This window comes from Mauremys reevesii, linkage group 9 (assembly GCF_016161935.1).
Source record: "Mauremys reevesii isolate NIE-2019 linkage group 9, ASM1616193v1, whole genome shotgun sequence".
Lineage (NCBI taxonomy): Eukaryota > Metazoa > Chordata > Testudines > Geoemydidae > Mauremys > Mauremys reevesii.
In genome coordinates this window covers 10,544,460-10,567,965 of record NC_052631.1, presented here as the reverse complement: position 1 = coordinate 10,567,965, position 23,506 = coordinate 10,544,460, and the positions used below count along the sequence as shown (strand labels likewise).

The 23,506-nt window shown below is 40.5% G+C and overlaps 1 protein-coding gene and 1 long non-coding RNA gene across 2 annotated transcripts in view; one reads left to right on the top strand and one right to left on the bottom strand.

The window, feature by feature from the left end:
• The window catches only part of LOC120372540, a 126,320-nt gene extending 107,602 nt beyond the window's left edge, over positions 1-18,718 (top strand). Inside the window, exon 4 of the long non-coding RNA XR_005585033.1 lies at positions 16,767-18,718. This is a non-coding gene — a long non-coding RNA (uncharacterized LOC120372540). The remainder of the gene's footprint in view (positions 1-16,766) is intronic.
• The window catches only part of PEX5L (peroxisomal biogenesis factor 5 like), a 148,307-nt gene that overhangs the window by 115,997 nt on the left and 8,804 nt on the right, over positions 1-23,506 (bottom strand). The gene's annotated exons all lie outside the window — the stretch shown is intronic.

Genomic DNA, 23,506 nt, shown 5'->3' with positions numbered 1-23,506 from the left:
ATCACCCAGATTCCATCTCCCAAAGCCTGGGATGTGCAATAATCAGTCCTACACTTTGCATAAAAATCCAACCTAGAGAGGCTAGAAATGGGAGCTTTGTTCCATTAGCAAGGGGGAGATTCCCAGCATTTGTGTCTAGCCCTAGAAAGCGCCCAAGATTTCGGACATGAAAGACAAAGGAAGGTTCTGTTATGTTAATTTTGAAGTTTTTATGGGCCCCGCATTCTTGGACTCATGATATCTAAGACACCAGACTTTGTGGAGTTGTTTGTTTTTATTTATTTATTTGTATTATCATAGTGCTCAGGAACTCTAGTTATGGACCAAGACCTCAGTGTGCTAGGTACTGTACAAACGCAGAACAAAAAGACCTTTCCCTGCCCCAAGAACTTACAAATCAGTCCCACTAAAATTTTGAAAAATCTTTTAAAAATTCCTAAAATAGTGTTCCTGTAACATGTGTGGCATTTACAGAACACATGGTGGTATGGTATGGTTTAAAGGTTTTATCAGTATGATCATGGGGTGATCAGCAGAACTCATTGGTGGCTTTATACTCATCCCAAACTCATGTAGCTAAAAGAGCTGATAAGCAGGGAGGGGCAGAGTCATGAAGGACCTCAAGGAACTTGCACTTGATATGATGGAGGGATTTGAAAAGAGGTGTGATGTGGTTACAACAATGAACAAGAAAGGTGATCCCAGAAGCTGAAGTTAGTATGGACTGGGGCAGCAAGATGATGTAGCCTCCTGGGAGGCCAGAGAGCTGGAAGTTGCAACAGTCAAGGTAGGACATGCTGAGGGCATGCCCAGTAGTTTTAATAGTCTGTACAGAAAGAGCTGGAACTTAGAGATGTTCTGGAGAAAGCTGTGGCAGGAGTTGGACAGAATCTGAATGTGAGGGGAAAGGGAATCGGAGGAGACAAAGGTAACCCTCAGACGATGGGCTTAAGTGATGGAGAAAAGTGGTGTTGACAACAGTGGCAGAAGAGGGGAGAGGAGAAGGAAAATAGAGAGCTCAGTTTTAGCTATGTTAAGTTTTGCTATAACTTTAATCAGTAATTTAGCATATGACTCAGTAAGACAAATACCAGCTCTGTATCAACAGCCAGTGGATAATGCCATTTCTCCCATACACATACATTTTGGGGCGTTTACCACATTTCTGCCTTACAGTTTACCACATCTCTCTTGCAAGTAATGACTGTACTTTTTTGTTGCATCAGTTTTTTAATCCAACAATCTCAAAGCATTTCACAAACATTAATGAATTTAGCCTTGCAACAGAACCCTGTGAAGTAGGTCTGTATTATCCACATAGTATCATTAGTCCCTAATTTACAGATAAGGAAACTGAGGCATACAGAGCTTCACATCTAAGTGGACAGAGTTTAGAGAGACAGTTTACATTATCACTGACAGTGCTTTTCCTATTAGGTGGATATATAGCAGACTTTAGTTCCCAGTGCTGTGAATCTTTCATGAGCACTACAAAAAAAACAAGGTCTCTCTTTAGAAGGTCAGCTTTTTATAAGCATTTGAACAGACAGACATATTTCCAATAATATCTGTTTGGTGGCCACTTCCTAGTATAGTAAAAACCTTGAAATGCCAATTAAAGACAGAATTACTGTCTTTGCCAGGCTGACAAACCAGTGAAGATCAATTTGAACTATTTGTTGTTAATTCCCCAGTTTTGTGGCATACATTTTAGCCATGATGCTTGGGTTTATGTCCAGGGCAAAGATCTTAATAGGAAAACATTAAAGTTGAGACACACAGAAAAATCATTTGTGTGTTGCAGATGCTATACTAGAAACAGGGTGTGGACGCAAATCTGTTTACTAGAGCTTTACTAGGATGGAAACTGGTTTGCAGTCACTTGCAATGAGCTCCCACATTTATTAGCCCAAATGTGAAAGAGCCCGTAATCTGTATTGCATTTCTCTGCTTGCAACATTAAACATACAGATCACTTGCATGTGCAATTATTGATCATTATCACTTCTGCACCCAAATGATAGGATTTATACTCTTGTGTGCTCTACTTGTGTTTGATTCGCACACACACTGGTTTGTGTTGTAAATAATGCTATCATTTGTGAGCACTAGTGATAGTGTTCAAACACAAAACATGCAAGTGAATATGCACATATAATCAAATGTGCACTAATGGAGACAATGTTAGGCAAATGTTGACCCTGGCCTCACAAATGATTCCATTTTTTAACAAGGTATCTACCATCACTTGCAGTAGGAGAACTGGGAATGTTTTGCATTAAATCTTTATTTTTAAATATATTTTATAGCTTAGGTACAGTGAAAAGTGATTCTAACTGCCTGAATTTTGTTTTACTGATCAAAATTCATACAGCTTTATTTTAAGAACCTACAGAATGGCATATCCTGTGCAGCCTGCACTGCAGTAGCTGCAGTCTTGCCTGCTAATTTTTAGTGACCCTGGAACGATGCACCCTGGAGAGTTGTAGATTGACAACTACTGGCTAGCGCTGATAGGCATCCACAGCACAGTACTAATATAGACGATTCTTTGTCAAATGTTTACAAATCGAGATAATGGTTAACTTGCTGTCAGCACCAAATGAGTTTTTTTTAAGGTTTCAGAGCATAAAATATAAAGGATCTAGCATTTAAAGCCAAAAGGTATAAGGTACTAACATCTGCCAGGATGTTCAAACTATTCTCTTTCTTTTCAGCAGCTGGAAGGTTTCTGTGTCTTTGTACCATATTATCATCTCTGGATATATTGATAAGGGCTAGCCACTAAATTAACCTCAGGTCCATATCAGAGCTTCATGCAGAAAGCACTTCAGAACTCCTCTCTTTCCTTGCAACAAAACAATTAAGATACTGCACCACTGCTCGGTAAAATGATCTGATAATCTCTCTGCCTCTCTGTCTCGCTTACACTAAGAGTGCTTATTAAAGTAATGACTGTTATTGTGCTTTCAGTTAGAGGTGGGCCCCAAACCAAAATTCCACATCCAAACACACGAGAATATTGGCAGTTTCAAAATGTGGATCTTCATAATCAGGCTACATTTTAGAATGTTAACAACCTAGAGCCAGATTTTGCAGCCCATCTTTATATCTTCTGAAGCATGCTAGCTTATCTACCAGAAAAAGAAAAGTGCATCTTTTTTGTATTGCATTGAAAACAGTTTTCAACCTGTAAAATTTATGCAGTTCATTATGTAACCCCTCCCCAGTATGAACTCAGTACATTAAAAAGAACCCTACTTGGGGCTGGTTGAAAATTTCCATCAAACCCATCTTTCAGTGGAAAAGTAGCTTTTTGACAAAGTTAATTTTTCCATGAAGAGTATCTGCTTCCTGTGGAAAATTTGAACTTTTCATAAAAGAAACCCCAACATCCAAAAAATGAAAGATTTTGATTTGGAGATGCTGCCATAGTGTCTCATGCGAGCTGTAGTTTGGGCCCTTCATGTCCCCATTCTCCTCTCAGTGAGGCACTGCACCAGCATTTCCAAATAAAAAATTTCAGTTTTCTGAGTAGTACTCAGTTTTCTGCTGAAAGTTCTCTGGTTTTGAGGAGATTTTCGGGGGTGGGGGCATTTTGTAATCAGCTGTAACCCTTCTAACCCAGAGCTGTTGAGCACTGAGGTCGGAGGAGACCTTAAGGTGCACTTGTATGTACAGATCAAGCATGTTGTAGAAATGTCTGTCACGACTGAAGGCTAGTTGTACCTTTGATTTCTGACCTTTGTCTCTGAGTTGCACCCACTCAGCTAATAGGCCCATCACCTTCACCTCTCCTTTGATTCTCTCACTATCAGACTGAGTCCTGGGGTACAGGACTCCGTGTACCAGCTGTGTCACTAAGAAGGCCAGATTTGGTTCAACTACCAGCAAGTCTTTGCTTCAGGAGCTGTGAGCACTGCAGTGGGTGTGGAGGAAAGCAAGCAGAGAATGAGTGTGGCCCACAATATATGGATGTGCCCTGATCCTCTCCACAGCACAATGTATGTGTGTTTATTCACCTCTTTTTAGAAAACATAGCTGAGAAATGGACAGTTATCTAAAAACAATGCAAAGTTTAGGGAATCGATAAACAAAATTCATGTGGTATGGGAGCAATACAGGCTCTTCCCCACCATAAATGTTGTGATTCTTACATACAAATATGTTATATAGTCATACTGCACCAAACCGCCATAAAAGGTGCAGATGACAATGGCAGCTCAAAGTGCTCAGCACATCCCAGAACAGAGGCTGATGTACTTTATTCCAGGAACTTCTAAGTAGCAACCAAGGCTGTACTACAAGTAGCTTTAATAATAATATGAAGTCAATGGGACAACTCATGTGTAAGTATTACTCACTGTGAGTAACCATTGTAGATTCAGGCTCTAAGTCAGTGGTTCCCAAACTTGTTCTGCCGCTTGTGCAGGGAAAGCCCCTGGCAGGCCGGCCCGGTTTGTGTACCTGCTGCGTCCACAGGTCCGGCCGTGGTTCGCTGCTCCAGGCCAATGGGAGCTGCTGGAAGCAGCGGCCATTACGTCCCTCGGCCCGCGCTGCTTCCAGCAGCTCCCACTGGCCTGGAGCAGTGAACCGCGGCCACTGGGAGCCGCGATCGGCTGAACCTGCGGACTGCTTTGGGAACCACTGCTCTAAGTAATACCACAAAGATGTAATAAGCCGAGGGTTTTTAATAGAATGTTACACTAGGAACAGCTCCCCCATCAACAACATTTGATCACAAATACACCAGAAATGTTTTATTTATGATGAAAATGAATGGGTCAGCTAACAACTGCAGTTTAGAAATATTAAGAAACGTGCTCTTTTTAAAGGGTAATTTGAATCCTGTCTTTGTGAGTTTAATTAACTAAGCAGCAGCTGGGAAAGCTAAGGTTAATTATATGGATGTTAATAAGTCCATGAAATTGCATTTTGATTAAGTTACAGTTTGATTAACTGAAGCATTTTTTGACTTATTTTCAAAGATTCATATGTTATGTGGACTGAACCATGCTAAAACACAATGACCTATAGTCCAATTAGTATGATCTGTCTGTGTGTGTGTTTATATATACATGATATGCTGATAAAACCTTTATACCACCCTAGCCTAAGTTTGGAATGGTCCCATTATGCATGAATGGAGAAGCCACAAGTAAGTTATTCATGTCACTCTAAGCAAGTGCTAATGAAACCTTTAAATTTCACGATCATGTATTCTGTATGTGGCATGGATGTTACAGAAAACCTGTTTTAAGAATCTTTTAGTGAGTTTTAAAAATAATTATTGAAGATTATTTCTTGTATCCTGTGGTCTGTAAAGCCAGGTGCCATAATTATGCCAAGTCCAACTGGGTGGAGCTCAGAGGGAGTGAAAATTAAACTAATAAATGTAAAACACCTCTAAAAATGGCATAAATTAGTTTTTTGTGTGCATAAAAGTGTTATGAATTTGAAGTCCACTATCTTGGACCCTTCCAAGGCTAAAAACAAGTACTGTGTCTCACTGAGAAGTTGGGTGTACCACCTTTCCAGTGGTACAAAACTCCTTTGCAGGATCACATGGTGTCAGTCCTTAAACCTGTCCCTGGTCTTGGCTTTAATATTGCTCACACAAAGGGGGAAGTGGGTCCTATGTTCCACTGACCTTGGAACCGTAGCAGATCAGATTAGGCCACGGGGGATGAATGAGATACGAAGAACCTAAGTAGTTTCCAAGTGCGGGGAGTCGCATGTGCTGGTTTATTCTAGTTGAGAAAAATCGTAAAGATATGAAATAAGAGTTTCAATAGCGAGACCCTGAGATTCCTGCCTTGTCACAATCCCACTATTAGAAGAAAATCAGCTAATTGTGACAACCTAGCAACCCATTACAATTGACCAAATTTGCCATGCTGATCACTTAGATGATGTTAGATCCTAGCATTTATGTTCTCTGTTGAAGATAGTCAGATGAATTTACTGAAACATTATACAGTAGAATGACATGTCTTGATATAGGTTTATTTGAATAGCTTTTTTTTTTGGTATAAGTACAACCTGAAGCAGAGCACAGGAGAGGCGCAGAAACATAATAATGTTGGTGTACTGTTATGTATCAACTTCTGCTGCAGGATTAGGATAAATAGGGTGAAAGTGCTTCTCTTCTCAAGGAGAGAGAAAATAACAGGGAAAACCATGGTATGAATTCAAGGTATGTATCTATTTTAACATAAAGTGAAGCCGGCAGCAGACTGGTAAAGGTTCATTGCACTAGCTCAAATCTACTGAGACTACTCTAAATAAAACAAAATAGGCTTTGCTTCATAAACAAGTTGATTCAGCTACCTAAGTCCCTACAGAGAGCTTTGCTGCCTTTGTTTTATCATCAGGGGACACGATGGAACATCTCTCCAATTTGATTCCATTATTAAAACAATACATGTATACCGGGTACATGTACCTTTGCTTGACTTAGTAATATCCTACAATCTGTGTCAGAGAGGGCACATATCACAGACTTAATATAAAACAAAATGTCCAAGACCTATTAACTTCTGTAACTTCAGGTTATCTAACTGTCCCAAGGTCTGGAAAATGTTTTTTTTACTCATTATAACATATTTCATATTCAAGGTCACTCTTATGATATTGTCCCTACCTAGGCACCGTATAAGTTTACAGTGTTCTACCATACACCTTGAAACTAGTTCTGGTCGTATACAAGAATGACTCTCACTGAAGTCATTATACAGAGGGGAGAGGGATATTTATATAGCAAAATTTAATACTATACTTGTCTAAATACTTGTCTAAAAGACAAGCTTTCGAGCTCTGCAGAACTCTTTTTCAGGTCACTTTCTATGTAGCTTGATAGCTTGTCTCTTTCACCAACAAAATTTGGTCCAATAAAAGACATATCTCACCCACCTTGTCTCTCTCATATCCTGAGACCAACATGGCTACAACAACATTAAAAATTTAATATTAACATTTAAGTGAATAGGTGTTGCCCCTGTATAGTTTGGGACAGAAATTGGTCCAATGAATCTAACTGGAAATTATTTGAAAAAAATGTTGGTATTTACTTTCTTGCATGCTTGTAGAAGTGAAAGTGATGATACAGTTGTTCTGGGTAACATAAATGGGTCTTCTGGGATAGTGGTGATGGTTAAGGTGCAAATTTCCCCACAGAAAATTAGGGATAAAATCCTGGCCCCATTGAAGTCAACGGGAGTTTTGCCCTTGACTTCAGTGGGCTAGGATTTCACATAAAGACACTGAAATTATGGACAAATTCTCCAGTCCATTAAAGCTACTTTGTACTATGATTGGAAGAACTCTGCTGGCATACAGCTGGTGGAGGTGTTTCTATCACCTTCTAAATCAGCCATCCATCTCCTTCAGTATAAGTAAAATGAAAGGAGGTTGTGGCTGGGGCAAGGAGAGGAGAGGTTGTGTCCCTGCCCGTGCTGCCCTATCACTGCGTGGCTCTGAATTAGGTAGGCATTTAGGGCCTATATATTATCATTTAAAAATACTTCCATAATAACACTCAATGGATGATTAAAAGAAATTATTCTTTTTAATGTTTTATAGTAGGATACGTTATAATGCACAGAAAAGATGCGTCAAATAGATTTTATAATAAAATAGTAGTAGACAAAATTAAGACACAATTACATTTCTAAAAAAATTTAAAAAGCGGTTTCTACTATTCTCTTGTAAATTCTTAATAAATGATTTTATTGTATTATGTTAGGAGCACAGAGGTTTATGGGCATGGGGCATCTTAATTGCACATATTTACTATTACAGAGCCAATCCTGCAAATGCTTTGACATATGGGTAGCTCTATATAGGTAAATAGCCCCTAATTCATTATATAATAAATTAGGCTTCATTACTATTTTTTAAGTGGCTGGAAGCTGAAGCTAAACAAATTCAGTCTAGGAATATTTCTAACAGTGCTAGGAATTAACCATTGGAACAATTTAGCAAGGCATGTGGGAGATTCTCCAGCCTTTGAAATAGTTAAATCAAGGCTGGATGCCTTTTTAAATGATATGCTCTGGCTCAGCCAAGTTTTGGCCTTGACGCCAGAATTAGTCGGGAAAATTCTGTGGCCTTTGTTAACCTGGAGATCAGTCTAAATGATCATAAATGGTCCCTTCTAGCCTTAAAATCAATGAATATGTGACTCTATGAGAAGTTATTGTTATAATCAATTAACATGTTACCCAAATATCAAAAGTAATCATGAATTTTAACATGAATCACATGCTTCAAGTTTAAATACACTTGTAGGATTCATATTTTTCAGGCCCCAATCCTGCACTCATTCATATTAATAGGAATTTTGCCATTGCCAGAATGGGAGCAGGATTGGATTCCTATCTGGTTTGTCTGTAGTCAATCATATACACTTGAAGAGTTGAACTAGTTAAAATTTCTGGATGGTTCATTTCATTTTCCATGGCTCCTCAGGTCTGACGTTCCATGGCAACTGTATTCTTCCCCCATTTACTTTAAAGCTATTGTTAAATTTGATTAGAATGTAATTTTGGGGTCTTTTTATATTAAATGTTCATCAAACAAAATGCCTTTCTCAGGGCAATGCAATAACTTTACATAAAAGGCAAAATATGGAAATAACTTTAATAAGTGCTTGAAGTTGTTAAATGAATTACAAACACTAGCTAAACAACACAACGGCTAAAAAAAATGCATTGTGAAAAGCTCTACCCATTTAATAATCAGAGACCAATAGTTCTTTCACTGTACTATGTGTCAAACCACTCACTCAGAGAGAAATGCCCTCAGTCAGGTGAACAGTGTGAAAAGGAAATTGCATTTCCCACAGGTTAAAATACTTAAGTAATCTCTGTAACAAGCAAAAGTTTTAAGTGAAAGAGATGTGAGTCCTCTACTGAGAGATGCCAACAGGGAGTAAATAGGAAGCTGTGATTGAGGCTAGTTTCTGATACCCTCATGCTGAATAGTACCTTAGACCCTGTGTAGTCCCATTAAATTAATTTTATTGCTATTTTTAGAGTAGTGATATTTTTAGAGTAAGGAAATATTTCATATTAGCCAGACTATAGCAATCTAATCCTAAATGTATGGAGTTTACGAGCCTATGCTAAAATATTGCACAATGGTTGCTCTTTGGTATGTTCAGAATGCATCAGAAATATATTTCTTTACACTAATATATTCATGGGTACGAGATTTTTATACAGAACATCCTGCTCCTGATTCTTTTTTCCTGTTTCCCTCCAGTGATACCCTTTGTGATAGTACTGTCTATATGTAACATTTCTTTTCATAGGGCCAAATTCTGATTCAGGCAAAAAGCCTGAGTAGGGGCTTTCCAAAAAGGTTCAGATCCTCCCCAGGGCATGAGTAGCAGCCATGGAGCTTACACCCCCCTTCCATGGTGAGGTCTGACAGTGGATCTGCATGCTCAAACTGGTCCCCTGCTGTGCCCCCTGAATCTGGTTGCTCTGGAGAGAGCTGCTGTTCTGTTATGAACAATAAGAGCCCAATACCCCTGTTCAGCTTCTCGGTACCTGGGAATACCCCTCTTCTCCCAAAGCAATGGACCCATGCTGATTCCACTGCTATGACACCCTTCCACAGGATGCAGGATTTGGCAGTTAAGAATCAGGGTTGTTTCTGGTTTGCTTTCACTCTTAGTCTCTCTGTCGCAAAATACAAGCTGCTTCTAGCATCCTTTAGTTTCAGAACTTACCTTGCAGTATTTTGGAAGCATGGTAGTGAACTAGGCTGTACTGGCCTTTTTCCTCTGGAGCCTGGGATCAAATCCTAAATGAGGTCACCAATGCAAATGAGCGCAGGGGTCTCATCCTAGCCTCTTCTAGTGGACGTTTGTCCACAGAAGCACTGCTTAGTTCGGTTTAGTTCAGCGTGCCCTGCAGTCTGTGCTTGAGAGAGAGAGAGGCTCAGGGCTTCAATAATGGTGCTGCTAACGGTCAGGACTGCGCTGCATGGGCAGTCCTGTGTCCATGTCAGGAAGCTTTTACTGTGTCTGGGTTCCTGTCAGTGCTGCTAATTCAATCACTTTCATGAGCAATACAGTCACATAAAAAATTAACAAATATCTAGCCAGCAGCAGTTCCCTCTGTTCCTTTTTCCAAAACTATGTAGCTTTCTCTTAAAATGATTGGGTTTAATGGCTCCTTAATGCTAGCAGCATGTTCTATATTTCAGCATTCAGTGAAAAGGAATTCTGCCTTTATTGCCTGACAGCTTCTCAACTTCAGTCCATGACATTTTTTATGTAGCTACTGTCTCCAACATTTTGTGCCATCTGTGTAATCCCACTGAATTGACGGAGGTTGTTGGGGGCATAGCTGAGGGCAGAATTAGGCACCTGTGACAGGGTATACAAACTCCACGCATGTCACGAAAGGGTTAGTGGGCTGCTAGGGGTCTAGTCAACCCCACTCTGCAACACCAGAAGCAGATGTCAGGCTCTGAGGGAGGAGCTAAAAGGGGAGAGCCCAGCTGAGTTGGTACCTGGCTGGGAGGAAAAGTAGACCTTTGGTTCTGACTGTGGGAGAGAAGGCTGGTTGGGGCCAGGAACTGAGAAAGACAGTTGTCTACCAGATCCTTCCTGAGGGAAGGTAGGGCTGGCCTGGGAGGATTGCCTTGATGGCTGATAGTTACCGATTTAGGCTTGCATAAGCCCAGGTAAGGCTGCAGTGTTTGTTTCCTAGAATGCTGCAGAGCCTGGGAGAAGCGAAGAGTTTGCTGAGGATACTGCCCAAGAGTGGTGGAAGAGTTTGTTTCTTTGTGTTCATTTTGGACTTTGGGTACCCTGGAAGGGTTAGGATTTTTATAGGACCTAGCTGGAGGGCTAAGTTGCCTCAACCTGGAAGGTGTTGGAGGCTTCTGCATTGTGCCATGACATAAGGGGGCGTGTAACAAGGGCATGTGGTGACAGTACCTTACTTTCATTAGTCTGTTCAATTTATCTCAAGAGCTCACATGATTCTATGCAACCTGACTTTATTCTCCAACCCCTAACATACACTGCATGTGGGTATCATCTTATGCTCCTTAAATTCAGGGCTTGGTTGTGGTCATTAAGTGTTCCTGCATGTCTGTTGGACTACAGCCCCGCACATAGCACAACTTAAGGAGAAAGGACTCCTTCCCTCTTTTGAATAAGAATCTTGGGGGGGTGGGGAAAGAGAATCCAGATACTTTCCCTTCACTACCTCTTCTGAGAGGATGGAGGTTTCACCTCTCCAGGAGAAAAGATAGAGAATTTCCCAAGCACCAGCGTAAGACTCAAGTGGTCTAATTAAGAATAGAGAAAAAGGATCCACTTGAAACAAATGACATGGGTCCTGTTGTGGACTGTATCCAAACTGTCCCTGGCACTGTTCAGGAGGTAAGGGAGAAAGTGGTTTTGTCCCCCTTGTGCCCCCAAATAGGACTAGCTGGGATCCTTACCCAGTCCTAGTGTACGTTAGAGTAGCATGAGGCCATTACAGCAGCCAGGGATCACTGGGGTACAGAGACAACCCTGCTACATCCTCTCTCCTCTCACCATGCTTCTGCTACTGAGGCCTGTATGCCATGTGAGAATAGATCGTTAAACCCGCATTATGGCTGTTTTGGTCCCTCAGATCAGTGGAAAGTAGATATCATATGGCCATGATGTTCATAACAAATCTAGTTTGAAACTCTGCAAAAGCTCATCCAGAAGGTTCACCCTGGATTTAGTTATGGCAGATAAAAAATATCTTGAACATCGAGGGTGCCTCTTTCTCCCCTCTGATTCTTTTCAACAGAGCCTATCAGAGATGGTCTTTTGGTATCAGATCTCTAGTGTTTCGCTTCCCCTGACCTGACTCTCAGCTTGGTCATACTTTCATGTTTCTCTGATGTGCTTGTCTGATCATCCTACCAGACACCCCCCCACACACAGAGTCCCCTAGTGTCTCTAATGCCATGTCCATATCCGGTGTCCCAAATCCATCCAGGATTGAATTCAATGGTTTGGCTAAACCGTTTCAGTTTGTTTTTTCTTCCAAAGCTTCACAACTTGACAAGTCCCTTTGAAGATGTATCCACACAGTAGTTGTTTTGCATCCTATTACTCTGACACCAAAGGCTTGTCTGCCCTTTATTCTCTTCTATCATACTTTTGTATGATATTAGTCTTGGCTGGTGGATGGGGCGGGGGGGAGGGGGGGGTTAATCTGAAACCAGCTCAGTCTACTCGGATAAGCCCAGTGTATCTTTTAAAAAAATTATATTTCATTCTTAATATTCCATATTAAATACGAACCACAGATTAAAACTGACTTGCCACATATGGATAATCTTTCCTAATAACCCAGACCTTCAAAACACAGGGAGACATGCTGGCTCATTTCTGCAGTACCAATTCATTTGTTGCAGTGTCTCTCTCTGACAGAATAATGGTTGAATGTAACAAGGCAATCAAAACCTGAGCATGCCATGTTATTCCATTTGTGGTCTCTTTTTCTTTGTCATAGGAGTTTAAGGCCAGAAGAGACTATTGGATCATCTAGCATGACCCCTTCTATATCGCAAGCCATTAAAGTTCCCATAGATACCCTACACTGAGCCCGAACACTTTAGTTAGACCCAAACATTTCAGTTTTCAGGAAACTAAACTGTATGTCACAGGTAGAGAACAGGAGAGACCAAGGTGCCACCAATGCCTGAGGCCCCAGCAATGGTAGGGAATTGATGATGTGAGATGTATGCCCAGATGATTCCAACAGGTGAACTGGGCCCCATTCTACAGAGGAAGGCAAAAACAACCCAAAGGTCTCTGCTCTGGCACTCAGTTGGACCGTGAGCATGTGAGTAAGACACACTAGCCAGGCATCTAGAAATGATTCTATTTACCACCTCCAAGCACCAGTCCACTCCACCCAGTCTTGCCTCCAGAAGGGATCAAGCTCTGATGCTTCAGAGGAAGCTGACCTCCCTGCCCAGCCAACGCATCATTGGTGTATTTTTTTTATGAATTTTCTGCAGGTTTATACTCCAGTCTTCAAAACAGACAGTGAATCAATAACATACGTACAACCCCACTTATTGCACTCGGCTTGGTTAACCACTGCCAGCCATAACTAAGAACTGAACTGGAGTCATACTCTACACCCCACAATTTATTTCACTGATGCTAAACATTCTGCAAATTGTTTTTCTGTGAATTTGTCCCACTCTCTCTCTTTGTTACTTTATTCTATTCTATCCTTGATTGTTGTCATCTGCCTCTGTTTCCATGATGTTATTCCCTATAACTGTTATCTACTTCTGTGCCCCTACATGAATCATAATTCCATATCTCTCTTAGCTGCAGTATTTCTGAAAGTAGTATTGAATCTACTTGTCTAGGTTCTATTGTTTTGAATGTTAGCGTTCCCATTTTTGAGATACCATTATACATAGTCTCCTTGGCCACCCCCACTAAGTCATTTGTTTACAAGAGACTCAATCCTATGAGGCACTGAATGCCTTTAGCACCTCTGAAGTTTGGGGAAAGTTTAGATTAAAATCTGAACTTCATGGCTCAGGCTCACTTCTTATGTTGATTTTATTTAGATATTAATTGGTAATCAATATGGTCCCTGCTTCCATAACATCTACAGTCTTTTTAATGTATTTAGTCTCACAACATCCTTGTGATCTAGGGAAGTACTATTTTCTCCAGTGTTACCATTGGGGAACTGAGGCCCTAAGTAACTTGCTCAAGGTCACACAGGAAGTCTGTGGTAGAGAAGGAATTTGAACCCAGGTCTGACTAGGCGAGAGCCTTAACCACTGGACCATCCTTCCTATCTGTCTGAGATATAGATCCTCAAGCTAAAAGGAAGGGACATTTATTTAAAATAAGACACAAACCCACATAACAACTGGGCTTGGTGCCAGGTGTCAATGGCTTCTCTTCCTTGTACAATAATAAAGACATTTAACATTTCACACACATCCCCTTCTCCAGAAAATAATGAATCCCAAGCTAGGAAATGTGACCTTCAGCTTCTTTTAAAATTATGGATGCAAAGTGTTCATTGAGTAACATCTGCTCATCTGTCACTAACTTCCTCCTCCTGCCTCTAATGGCCTTTAAAAATGCATGTTTATCATTAGATTTATTTTTTTGATGGCCAAATACTTTTACCTTTACTAGTGTAAAAATCTGGTCCTAAATTTACTCCATTTACTTCAACATTCCTTTCCAATTTTACTTTCTTTCATTATGCAATAATCATTCCAGTGCACAGTTTTATTTTCATTAATTACTTTGCGCCCAGTTCTGTAACATGTACTCATCCTACATACCACTTATTCATGCAACCAGTCCCACTGAACTATTCTGTGAGCCTCTTTTCCCATCTCGTAGGACTGATTTATACACTGTTTTTGTATCAGTATTACTATATATGTTTAGAAACTGATAATTGAGGCGGTACAACCTCCTAGTGTGGATAGAGTTATACTGATATCAAAGTGCATATATTATTACAGCTTATACAATAAATTAATAAGCTATACTGGTACAAGCATCTTTACATGGTCTAACTATGTCCACACTAGAGGCTTGTACCACTTGACCTATACCAGTTTCTAAACTGATATAGAAGTGTGAAAATGGTGCATAGACCAGCCCTTAGGCCACTGAACCTCCACCAATTAGCACATATAACTAGATGGTGGGCTCAGTCCAATTCCTAACAGACATGTATCCACACCACCCAAAACCACTATCATAACTGGTACCCTTGATGGCACTTGCAGCAGAAAGGACAAGGGTTCTATGGGCCATGGCGACTGGAAAAACCTCTCCCCTAGAGGTGGTCCCTTTAGGTTAGGGTGAGGTTCACGTGTGTGACATCTTTCACTACCACTCTCTGTGCCTACAGCTAAATGTTCTTTTCAATCTTTCTGGGTTAAATTCACTCCGTCCACACAAAGCTGGATAATTCAGGTCCCATGTGGGTAAAGTGTTGAATGGTTGGAGAGGTGAGTTCCCTCACTCCCACTAAACCCAGTGCCATAGTTCAGCCTATGGGTTGGAATAGTGATTGCAATGCCTTTGTACCAGTTGCATTTTTACTAGGAACACTGAATCTGTGTACATGCAGATCCATGGCCCTTCTCCTTTGGCCCACTCCTGGACCACCTTAACCTGCCTCCAGCATGGCCTTCCACGCTAACCTCCACAGGACTGGAATGGTCTTGGAACATGCTGTGCAGCTACTTAGTAGGCAGTACCCATGTGCAGTTCCTTTGAAGAGCTTAAGGGATGTGGAGGCCTTGCTCCTGCACAACTAGGGTGAGTTTCACTCTCTTTGAATGAACAGATATTAGCCTCCACACTGTTCTGTGCAGCACCTTTCACAAGCACTATATTTACTCAGACATTGAAAAGGAGACATAGGGAGAACCCCTCCAGTGCCACACAACAGACCTGGCCTTACAGTTCAGTCTTCACACTCTCTTTTCTTCTCTACACCCGAGCCAGAATGACATACCTTAAATTGGGCAAATCAGATCAATAAGCACCAGTTTCACATCAATTGCATAATAGAGATTATGTGTATTTCCCAACTAAATTATAATGACAAACTACCTTCGACATCACCGAGGACGCATCTCTCACATAAGAGATTGCTGACTGGATAGATCATTTTTAAAAGACTCCAAATCATTGTCTATTATCAGTATATTATGCCTATGCCCCTTCATACTGTTTATGTAGAAAGCAGCTAATGGACCAAATACAGGTATGGTCTGAGCAGGCACAAATCCTCTTGGCTGATTTTGGCCCAGTGATGTACTAGTTATTTCTCTATTTATTCCTATACAACAGAAGCCATCCGTCACTGCTTAGCATCAGTAATCTTAAACCCTCATACTTTATAGCTGTGGAAATATATATCTACCTATATCTATATCTATCTATCTATCTATCTATCTATCTATCTATCTATCTATCTATATATTTAATTTGTGCATCTAGTAGTCAAGAGAGAGAGAGAGAGAATTAAAAGTCCCTTGTAGCCCTGGATGCTTTCACTTATGTATACTCATGCAGAGAATTTTCCTCTTTACCAAATGGGTTTCAAGCAAAGCATGCTGCCGTATGTCACAGGCACTGTGATGGGTCCATATAAAAATCTAGTTAGAGGATTTTTGAAAAGAGGTTAATTAAAAGCAATTTAATCTTAATTTGTCAAGAAAGGGGAATGCCAAACTGCACAAAATGAAGGTGTTCTGTATGGTCTCTCTCTTAAAAAAAAATCTCTAGAGAAAAGAAAACTGGAGTGTTTTATATCCATGCTATGAAAAATTCTAGGGTGAAATCCAGGCTCCACTGATGTCAATGGGAACTTTGACACTGATTTCAGTGCGGCCAGGTTTTTGCCCTAGAGCACAATGGAATCTTTTCCAAAGGAATCTTGAAGCACATAGTCACAGGTTGCTGTTAGCTGAGTCAGCATTAAGCAGCTGACACAAGGCAGAAAGCTGTGATAAATAACCTGTTTTGAAACCCATATTTCAGAAAATGGGCCAAATTTTGTTTTCAGCTACACCACAGCATTCTCACAAAGTCCAATTGTGACCTAATGGAAGTGAGTGAAACTCTGCAAGTGAATTGAATGGCATCTGCTCAGAATTAAGCCCACTGATCAGTGGGGCTGTACTGGTGTAAATGAGAGCAGGATTTAGCTCATTTTCTGTTATTTATTTCTGTTTTTCATCAATAGGATTTAGTGGCGTAAGGAGAAGAAACAAGTGGCAGGAGCAGATGAACTCTCAAGAAGCAGTGATCCTGTTGCCATTCACACAGTCTCAGTAATATAGATTCACGAAAGAGAAATACAAACAATATATGCTATATAAGCAGAATTGCCTCTAAGTAGCAAGCTTTTCAAAGACTTCCATGAAATGGCAGGAGTTCTCTAATAGATATGTTTTTAAAAGGCTGTCAGTTGAAATGGGAATGGTATTCCAGATATCATCTGTCTGGTTCTCAAGACAAAGCATAAAGCATAACCTAGTATATAAATGTCACAATGAAACAACTGGTGCTAATTTTCCAGTTATAAATGAGTATGACTATATTGCCTTTGCACTCCCTGATGACTACTATCCAAAAGACACGTTAACGCAGTTGAAGCAACTATTTTCTCTCCTGCTGTTATGACAACTAGGATCTTAACTTTTTAGAACTGATGATCTTGCAAGGAAGTCAAGAAACTAAAGAATGCGTGTCAGCAGTGATAGATGCAAAGTACTGTACAGGAGCTTAAATAGTTTTGAGTTAGTATGTCTAAAAGAGCCTGGATTGTTTAAATGAGCCTTAGCATAAACTACGTGTTCCAGTGCATTCTGCGTGGATCTGTGCAGCCATTCAGAGCAAACCATTTTTTCCGTTCGTGAATTCTCTGTTTTTCATAATTGTTCACTTTTTGCCTGCATTTCAGCCAATGGGTTGTTCACAAACTACTTGTTTTGACTATATCCTCAACTATTTCTCTTTTTATTCATAATTTGTGGTATGTGATTGGTTCCTACATAACATGATATTGTTTCTGTTGCCTAACTGGATTATTGAAGTGTTATAAAGGATGTGAACATAGAGGAATAGCATAGAATGAATACTCCCACTTGTATGTTAATACCTGTGTTCACATGAGAATCTCTGCATCTGCATGAAGTACAACCATTTCCCAAAAGTGTGTGAACAAAACCCTGCTTGCACCAACGTTCTCATGACACTGACTGTGGCTAAACCAAACAGCTATTTGGGAGTTGACCTGAAACTTGTTTTGTAGTATTTGTCCGGCTTGAACTATGAAGATCAGAGGAAAAAGTTGGACAGCAAATCTTCAAGCAGGGAAATTCTGCTGTTCTTTGATAACTGTTCAGCACACGTGACTCAAAATCATTCTTCTGCCACCAAATTGTACAAGGTTAATTTGTCTAGTGTATCAATGCCTGATCCACAACTGCAACCTACATAATTAAATACAATTACTGTTACATAATCATTCACACTGCTCATACCGATCAGAAAGGAACTGTTAACCCTTCAAGAACCATCCTGAGCACTTGCTAAATGAAGCGTGTTAGACAGCAAACCAGAGACTCTTTAGCACTATGCTTTTCCCCAGACCTTGAACAGCCATTAGGTAATGATCTCACGTATTAGGAACCCCTTTGCTGGTATGACTCCTGAACTTCTGAGAAATGAACAGCAGAACAATGCTTCAGTGAACCATCATACAGAAACCACTGGCAACTAAAATATGCAAGGATGTAATGCAGAAACTGTTCTCAAGAGGTGGTGGCATGACGATGGACACGTCATTCTGTCTGATACTCGAGGGGATGCAAAATATGATCAACAAGATCTGATGTGGTACAGAAAACTGAGAGACTGAACACTAGGTAGTTTTTATGAATCTGAATCGTGCCTGGAGCTTCTGTCTGACACCGCTGGAAAGTAAATTGAAATGACTTTGAGAAATGCTCCTCTGATCCCTTCAAAGAAAAGATTCCAGCTGAGTTCAGTTGGAGACTTTTCCTGGGCAAAGGTTACAAGACATAGCAGTTTGAGTTCTCTTATTCAAGATAACATGCTTTAGATAATAATCATCATACTCTGCTTTTATTATTATGACTCTTTGATAAAATAATGAATAAATCATTTATACAAAGCCACAAATGTACTCTGCACACTATGGGCTAAAATCTGCTCTCATCAGACCAGTATAAATCCCTACCACCACTGACCCCATTACGTTTTTATTACTGCTTGGCTTCTTTCTCATTCTAGCTCTTGTTATGCACGTACAGAAGATTTATTATAAGAATATTATGGGCCACATAATGGCTTTTAGCCACTATCCTCATTAGAGGGGTTGCAGAGATGAGAAGGGACAGTGCACCAACAGCAGCTCCTAGGGCAAAATGTCGCCAGGAGCTCTGGAAGAGCGTGTACAACAGCAGCATCTGCTAGAGCCTTTAATAACATCCACTGTGCACTTCCCATTCCCTAGCCCATTTCTCCTTTCCTCTCTTTCTCCCTCTTTCTACTTCTCCTGTTGGCACTAGGTTCCTGAAGCTTTTGAGCACCCAGGATTAAGATTGAGCCTTGTTCCTGTGCAGGGGTGCAAGACGGATGGGGAAAGGCTCACTGTGCCTTCCCCTCCCACTTCCCTTGAGCCTGATCCAGATGTTATTGAAATCAATGGAAAGACTCCGACTGATATCAATGGGCTGTGGATCAGGCCCTTTGTACACCCTCACATTTGCTGCTATTAAAATAAATTTGTGTGCGTATACACGCACAAACATACACACAAGTTTAAAGGTGCACTAAGAATTTCCTAAACTGTTTTGGAATTTACTGATGTGATATAAGCACTTTCCTTCATGATCATCTCACAGTAGTGTTGTATGATCATTTACTGAAAACAGTATGAAACACTCTAGGTCTCTCTTCCTAACTTCAGTGAAATATGGGCCTTTGGCAAAGATACAGCAGGCCATATCTTTAAAGGTAGTTAGACACCTAAGGATGCAGATTTGTGTCTAATGGGATTTTCACCATGGAACTCAATGGGGCATAGGCGATTTAGGTGCCTAAATACCTTTGAAAATCTGACCCTGCAACATTTTGTAAGTAATTATGATCTGTTAAAAGCATCAGTGCAATAACATATTGGAACCTCAGATTCTTGACCAGAAAAAAATGTTATTAGCAATTGTCAAGGGGTGATTTAAAACCCCAAATTTCCCATATGCCCCACTTGGTTGATGCTGACTTCCTTATGGGGGAAATTCTCATTGACTTAACTTCTCAAGTAAGAACCATTGGGGCTAGCCCTCAGGGAAAATTCTTCTCCCTTTCCCACTAACATAGGTCTCACTAAAAGTAGCTCAGTTCAGTTAAGTGGGAGAGAGGAGAGAATGGGGAGATTCTCCAGAGGGGAGTCAGCATTGCAGAGATCAGCTCCTAGGAGGACACACGAGGAGGTTTTGGAGTGGGGCCAGTGAATTAGCTGCCCCATGGATCCATCAATTATTGTCCTCTTTGCAGAGGGTGTGCAAGCTTTATGGAGGCTACTCTAGCCCCGAAGCTAGGACAGTAGCTGTGAAGGGGCTTCACCTCTGCTTCATGGCATCAGTGGGAAGATTCTTCTCATCCAGCTCTTGAGGACTGAGCCAGGATTTTGGCCTTATTGAACAGTGTAAGGATGTTTTTCAAAGCCACTAACCAGGCCTAGAGGTAACCTTACAAACCTAGCAAACCAGAGAACCACTGCTTGTTATTGCAGACAAAACCACGGCTCACTCTAGAGTTCAGATCCAAGAAACAAGTTTATGTCAGCATAGGTACAAAGTGCCACACCCCATTGATCTGTTGAAGTTGACCGGCCATTGATCTAGCTGAGTTTATACACACAAGGCTGTACACAGACAAGGCTCTACACAAACAAAGGTAAAAACTCAAGTCTGAGTACTCTCTTTTATACCCAGGATGACACCCTACTTCTATCAACACCCCTCTCCTCTGATTCATTACGTAAAAACTAATAATGTTTTATGAGCAAATATGAGATTCTGCATTACACCCTAAATTATATAACTTATAAGCAATAACAAAACTATCAATCTAAATATTTGACAGTGACTATTGGGTCTTTGGAAATTTTCTTTGTTTAGCCTGGTTATATTTGGCTGGATCATCATAACCTCTCTTTGTTACTTCATCCTTGGAACATCATACCCAAAGTATGGACATTCTAAGAAGGGAAATAATAGGATATTAAAAAAGCCAAAAACGTTGTTTTGCACGCCTTACCGAAAAAGGGTTATTCTAAGGTCTGATGAACCAAACTAAACTAGGCCTACATTTATATTGATTGTGTACTTGCTTTTATATTACATATTAGCTAGTAAAATATACATGAGCCATTAAATACATGATTAAATTCACCGAGGTCCTTACTATTTATATTTAATATGAGGTAAGTTTCCCCTAATCGTTGTCTCTGCTACCTCCCCTGAAGTTAGCAAGAGTTCTTCAGTTCACTTAAATGCAAGCAGAATCAGGTCTCGGGTAACTGGTAGAGCATTTCTTCTACAATGGAAACCTATAAACGGAAAAGTTACCTTCACGGCCAAACTTCAGTGAATTGCAACAGAAATAACTCATCACTCTGGTACACATGTAGAGCAACCTTACTGTTGATATTTTATTCATCGCTTCTATGCCATAATGCCCAAAGGTCCCCGTTGGGATCTGGGCCCCATTATTGTAGGCACTCTGTAAACCCAGTACTCTTCAGTTTTTCTGTTTAAAATCCTACAGACAACTCTCTTTCAGGGTTTCTTGGTTTTTAACTGGTGTCACCCTTGAGTTTAAAAGGCAGAGATAAATAGCTCCACTGAGCAAAATTTGATGCTTTCTGTCAATTTTATTTAATGCCCCCTGCAATGCTGCAGTCTGTCTTTATCCCATGCTTATTACTATGTTTATATTAGTAAAATTGAGCTGTGCAAACTCAGTGTTTTTAGCTCTAATCTGCAAAGAGAGTATGTTATTTATATCTTCTTGACACATCGATCTGAGCATTTGAGGGTAGGTTTTAGGAGGGAAAAATTCTCTCTCAATCCACTTATAATGCACAATGAATGTGTGTTCACTAACCTCTTTCCTCGATACAAGTACTAGTTGAAAACTCTGTTGGATTAGAAAAAGCAATTCACAAAAGCTTTGCTGTTGCCACACAGGACCGTCGGTAACTTAGAACCAGGCTGGTGACAAGAAGAAAGCACAGTTAAAGGCAAAAAGGACCAAGGTGCCAGTGCTGTCCTTACATCTATCAGTGCAACTCCCACTGATATCAGTGGGAATTCTGTTCGTGTAAATGAGAGCAAATTTGGGCCCGTTGTTGTTCAGACCTAATCACCATGCTCTTCACTGGTTTGATTAGAGGAACACATAATTAACAAGGCAAATGGTAATGTTTCCCTCTGCAGCTTTTTGGAGCTAACTCAAGGAAACCAGAATTATCAATATGAAGAAAAACTAAATAGATTATATGGGCCAAATTCTGCTGGTGCTGCACAAAGGTGCTGTATATTTTTAGCATGCAGTTGCCTGCTCCAAAGTCAGGTGAAGTTAATGGACGGGCTCCCACTGATTTCAGTGGGCTTTGGATCAGGCCCTGTGCGAGCAAGGCAAAAGATCATCACCCCTTTTCTGGCCTCACTAGAATGTTGCAGGGAAGCTTTTCCACAGGACAGAAGATTTTCATTACAGGACATAACCTACCGATCAGGGGACATAATCCATCCACTGATGTACTTGCATCCTTAAATTGGCTATGACTTATATGTACATATCTTGAACAGACTGTACCTGCTCTTAGCAGGAATCGATTATGGGAGGATGTTGGTCTTGGCCAAGAAACAGGCAAAATATTAATGTTGCTTTTATGTGCACCTATTTGCGAGTCCACTATGCCCATTTCCAAGTACCAGTCAGAATTTGGACTGTTAGTGTTTCCTTAGTTCTGTAAAAGCAGCAAGGAGTCTTGTGGCACCTTATAGACTAACAGACGTTTTGGAGCATGACCTTTCGTGGGTGAAAACCCACTTCGTCGGATGCTTTACAGATCCAGACTAACACGGCTACCCCTCTGATCCTTAGTTCCGGGTAACTGTACTTTACACAACATCTGTTACTTAGATCAAAACAATGAAAACATGATGACAGGTATTTCACTCCACTACAAGAGCAACATGCCTAACTATTTTAACAGAGCTGCTGAAATTGAATGCCCTGAGCAACTATTTCTTTTCATTAGCCTACCAGATTAAATGTCTTTAAAGACCATGGGGGAACTGGAACAGTTGTCTATATGTCTGAATTAATTACACAGATTTTTTACTAGCATAATCTGTCTTTATTATGATATTGGTATGGATTAGAAACTCATGGCTGGTATTTTATATAGTAATTGAATAATATGATGCAAAGCAATTAGAATTCTAGATATGGCTGTATTTATGGTCCTAATCCATATTGGGTCTGGATGAAATGGCAAGTTTTCAGAAGAACATAGATCTGTTTACAAAGGGGATAATGTAAACATGAGTTTGTACAGAGGCCCTAGATTTAACATGGTGAATTGCAGTGACTGGAGTGGAATGCTTCCCAGCCTGGGGAAAAACTAGCCCTGAGGGATTATGAGAGGAGAGCTGCATGGCTCTGAATCCACACTATAAACATGATCCAATGGCCATGAGTAAAGTGGCAGGTGGTTCCTTGAAAGACACTTTCTCTCCATTCTCCCACTTTGGCCTCTAATGCAGATTTAGCTCATGTTTATGGGGCTGTAGATTCAGGTAGCAGGAAGCTCACTGGTCCAGGCTTTGGGTCTTTCCACAGTGGCCCTGAGCTCCATTATGGAACATTGGTGGCACCACA